Source organism: Panulirus ornatus, chromosome 43 (genome assembly GCF_036320965.1).
Source record: "Panulirus ornatus isolate Po-2019 chromosome 43, ASM3632096v1, whole genome shotgun sequence".
Taxonomy (NCBI): Eukaryota; Metazoa; Arthropoda; class Malacostraca; order Decapoda; family Palinuridae; genus Panulirus; species Panulirus ornatus.
The window spans coordinates 2,953,676-2,958,929 of NC_092266.1; the positions used below are offsets into that span (position 1 = coordinate 2,953,676).

The window sequence follows — 5,254 nt, forward strand, 5'->3', positions numbered from 1 at the left end:
GAGACCAAATTTTAGGTGGAAAGATGGAGTGAAAAGATTTTGTGTAATCGGGGCCTGAACATGGTGGAGGATGAAAGGTGTGCAAGGAATAGAATGAATTGGAACGATGTGGTGTACCGGGGTCGAAGTGCCGTCAATGGATTGAACCAGGGCATGTGAAGCGTCTGGGGTAAACCATGGAAAGTTTTATGAGGCTTGGATGTGGAAATGGAGCTGTGATTTCGGTGCATTATACATGACAGCTAGAGACTGAGTGTGAACGAATGTGGCCTTTGTTGTCTTTTCCTAGTGCTACCTCGCGCACATCCGGGAGTAGGGGGTTGTCATTTCATGTGTGGCGGGTTGGCGACGGAAGTTAACAAGGGCAGACAGTATGAATTATGTACATGTTGGTGGCACAGATGCCATCATTCATGCCCTCACCACCCGCCACAACATCCATATCTCCACCCTTGATGTGGATGATGCCATAGTAGGAACTGGTCGGCTTGGAAATTGGTTACGAGGGATGGAGTGGGCAAGGAGTACAGATTGGGCTGGAATTAATCTGTCAGATGCACTCCGGCTGGGGGTAGTTTGCTCCATTGGTGGAACTTACATTGACTTGGACATTTGGACAGTAGCACCTCTTCCTGCAGGTGATTCCTGGATTGGGCGGGAGCTGTGGGACCACTTATCCAATGGTGCCTTCAGGATCCCAAAGGACCACTGGCTGTGTGAGGAAGCCATCAAGGAGTTGACAGAACACTTCCAGGGCAATGTTTGGGTCACAATGGTCCTGGGGTCTTCCAGCGGGTGGTGAAAAAGATATGTAATGTTCAGAACATATCTGATGTCCACCAGTGCAAAGATCTCATAATATTAGCACCTCTTACCTTTTACCCACTACACTGGAAGCAGTGGGAGGAACTCTTTGTGACTGGTGGCAGTAGGTCTTGGACTTGGCCCCACAACACTGTAGGAATCCACTTATGGAACAAATTCAGCCGGGGATCACCACTTCACCCAGGAGATGGCTCAGTTGTTGATAGAACCTCAAGAAGGAACTGTCCAAAGATATACGATACAGTCAAACAGATCAGGAAACTCCGAGACCATCTACAGAGGCAGAAGATGCGCAAACTGTCTTCTGAACGTAGTCAAGGAATGTGAAATTCCCAGTTTGGTATATTATTTTTATGTTCACATAAAATTATCAAAAGAACAATATATTCAGAATGCTTTACAACTTATTACCTCAGTAAATTTGAATTCCGAGTGGACATTTCATCCTTGATGTTCACTTATTTTCATCAATAAGACAAAGCTGTGGCTATGTCCTGGTGCTCAGTGTCATGCTCATAATGAAAGTCAGGGAGTTTTCTCTGTTGTTACTAGACAGAGTGAAACTTTTTTCATCCCTATTAGTCATGAAGCAGGGTAAAACTTCATGCCCATAACAAAGTGATGTAAATCTGATAATCAGCTTAGAATGTTATTTGTAATATTACATATCAATTGTGTATGTGTAGATGTTGTTATAACTTGATTGTACGGTATCTTGAATGCCTTATTTTCACCAGCTGGCTGGTGAAGGCTGTTTTGATGACTATATTAATGAAATTTTTTATAGATGCTTTGTTATGCCTTGGAGTGCATGAACTAATCAGATTCATCTTCATTCAAAACCATTCCTATCAAACAAAAAGGACAGATTTTTTTTGTATAATTTTGTATCATTCATTGAAAAATCTTTCTCATCCACTATGACTTGATCTGATGCTATTATCAATGTGCCATACAGAGTCTTGATTATTGTTAGTGTTAATGTGAATAACTTCACTTAGCAAGAAGACAGAGAGATAAACATTGACATAAAAATCTGTACTCTGGCACTGTACTTATAATATGTCTTCTGACATATTCCGTACAAATCTATGTTGTCTGACATAGTCTAGATGGCTGAAACAGTCATCATTAATGTGACAGTTTTACACTACTCCATGGTTTTAATTGTTGTTTGACACCATACATGTAAATGCACATTGTCTAACAACATCTGCATGACCACTTATTATCTGACACCACTTACCGGACTATGACTTAGCTGAATATCTTACAATCTTGCTTTGGTAATGATCATGGGACTGTGGTTTTGATGCTTTACACATCAGCTAGAGAGTGGTTGTGAGTGACTGAGGCCATTTATTCATCTGTTCCTGGGCTTCCTTGCTAATGCAGGAATTGGCAAACAAATTTAAGGAGGGGATAGAATGAAATTATATATATATATATATATATATATATATATATATATATATATATATATATATATATATATATATCGCAGACGCGGGAGACAGCGACAAAGCAAATATATATATATATATATATATATATATATATATATATATATATATATATATATATATATATATATATATATATATATATATATATATTATCCCTAGAGATAGGGGAGAAAGAATACTTCCCACGTATTCCCTGCGTGTCGTAGAAGGCGACTAAAAGGGGAGGGAGCGGGGGGCTGGAAATCCTCCCCTCTCGTTTTTTTTTGATTTCCCAAAAGAAGGAACAGAGAACGAGGCCAGGTGAGGATATTCCCTCAGAGGCCCAGTCCTCTGTTCTTAACGCTACCTTGCTAGCGCGGGAAATGGCGAATAGTATGAAATAAAGAAAGATATATATATGTATATATATATATATATATATATATATATATATATATATATATATATATATATATATATATATATATATATATATATATATATGTACATTCTTTCTTTACTTTCAAAGTATTCGCCATTTCCCGCGTTAGCGAGGTATATATATGTATATATATCCCTGGGGATAGGGGAGAAAGAATACTTCCCACGTATTCCCTGCGTGTCGTAGAAGGCGACTAAAAGGGAAGGGAGCGGGGGACTGGAAATCCTCCCCTCTCATTTTTCTTTTTTTTTTTTTTTCCAAAAGAAGTAACAGAGAAGTGGGTCAGGTGAGAATATTCCCTCAAAGGCCCAGTCCTCTGTTCTTAACGCTACCTCGCTATCGCGGGAAATGGCGGGTGGTATGAGGGAAAGAGGGAAAGAATATATATATATATGTATATATATATATATATATATATATATATATATATATATATATATATATATATATATATATATATATATATATATATATATATATATATATATATATATATATATATATATATACATGCATATATAACAGTTAGTTGATATATAACGAATAAACGTAGCTAGGACGCCATTTGGCAAACATGCAATTGTATCATAGACTTATTATGTGGACAAGAAGACGGATTGTTTACAAATCTTATCAAAAATAAAGTTATCCAATATGTATAGACATTTATCAATATCAGAGTCATAATTCTTTGTGCATTTAATAATTGAAGATTCAATGGTATTTCTCGTGGTACTGGAGTTAGAGTTAATAGCTGATATGGCATTACTCCAGTCAATACAATGGTCATAGTTTTTAGTTTGATTAAACAAGTTTCGATTCTTTTCCTTTTCTTATACTATATTTATGTTGCCTAAGTCTAACAGAAATATCCTTACCAGTCTGCACAACATAAAACTTATCACAATTTCTACGTGGCACTTTATAGATGCTCCCAGAAGAATTTTTTGGTGAGTTCCTGATTAAGATATTCCTTATGATGATATTGTTGCTGAAGGCAACATTTACATTAAAGGATCTAAGCAACATGGGAAGTACAGTAAAGTTATTATCAAAAGGGAGAACTAAAATATTCTTCGTGTCAGTGGAAGGTATGGGCTCAACTCTATAAAATGATTTCTTTGCTAAATTAAGGGATTTATCAGTGAAAGATCTAGTTTACTTCAACTTAGATCCAATCGAATATATCTTCTTAAACAAATTATCAGTAAACTCTGGACTGCAAATACGTAATGCCCTAAGGAACATAGACTGAAATGATGATAATTTAACTCTGTCAAATTGAGATAGCTTGATCACGCACAAAATTGTGATACTTTCCAATTTACATATATGTATATATATATATATATATATATATATATATATATATATATATATATATATATATATATATATATATATATATATATATATATTCTTTTTTTCAAACTATTCGCCACTTCCCGCGTCAGCGAGGTAGCGTCAAGAACAGAGGACTGAAACAAAAAGAAAAAAAAAGATATATATATATATATATATATATATATATATATATATATATATATATATATATATATATATATATATATATATATATATGTTGGAAAGGATCACAATTTTGCGCGTGATCAAGATATTCCTGAGTCCACGGTGAAAATGAAACACGAAAAGTTCCCAAGTGCACTTTCGTGTAATAATCACATCATCAGGGGAGACACAGTAGAGAAATATAAGTCAGTTGACATAAATCGAAGAGACGAAGATAGGACGCCTTTTGGGAAAGATGTGATTGTCCAAAATATACAACGAGCGTTCATAAACTTATCATTTTACAAATCTTATCAATAGTAAATTCATCTAATTTGTATAGACCATCACTAATATTAAGATTATAATTCTTTGTGTATTCAATAATAGAAGATTCAATGATATTTCTCTTAGTAATAGAGGTAGAGTTAATAACTGAGATGGCGTTACTCCAGTCAATACAATGATCATAGTTTTTAAAATGATTAAACAAGACATTTTATGTTGGATCTTTCTGTAATACTTAAGCAACATAAATATATTATAAGAACGGGACAAGAATCAACTTTAAGGATGGTGGTCTACAACACCTCTAGATTGATGGAGAAAACGAAAAGTTTCGTTTTACTATTAAGACCACAGAAATACGGTAATTCCACTTCACTACCACTAACTACTAGTTATTTTACTTGTTGATTTTCACGGCTAAGATTTTCATCCTCTGAGCGAAGCCATACAATAATCGTCCTTATCTACTCTGAGCATTGGATAGCCTCCTGATGATCAAGGTTGCTGTTTTGGTTGTCCGTTTCCCTTGTTACTGGTGCGCCTCACTGCACACCTTACATGAGTGCCTTCCACAGTATTAGGGACAGCTGCTGGGCCTCACTGTAGCTACTTCTGGGACGGTTGCCAATCTTCCTCGTATTCCCTCATGACCACAGCGCCAAACCGACTCCCGCCATCAGGCCGAGACGCACAAACATTTCTGACAAAATTGAGACAACCGCTTTCGCGTCAGTTTTGACACCAA

General features: G+C 35.9%; 1 pseudogene; it reads left to right on the forward strand.

Annotated features, from left to right (window-relative positions):
* Positions 1-373: 373 nt before the first annotated feature.
* Positions 374-2,292, forward strand: LOC139762255 (lactosylceramide 4-alpha-galactosyltransferase-like; annotated as a pseudogene).
* Positions 2,293-5,254: the final 2,962 nt, after the last annotated feature.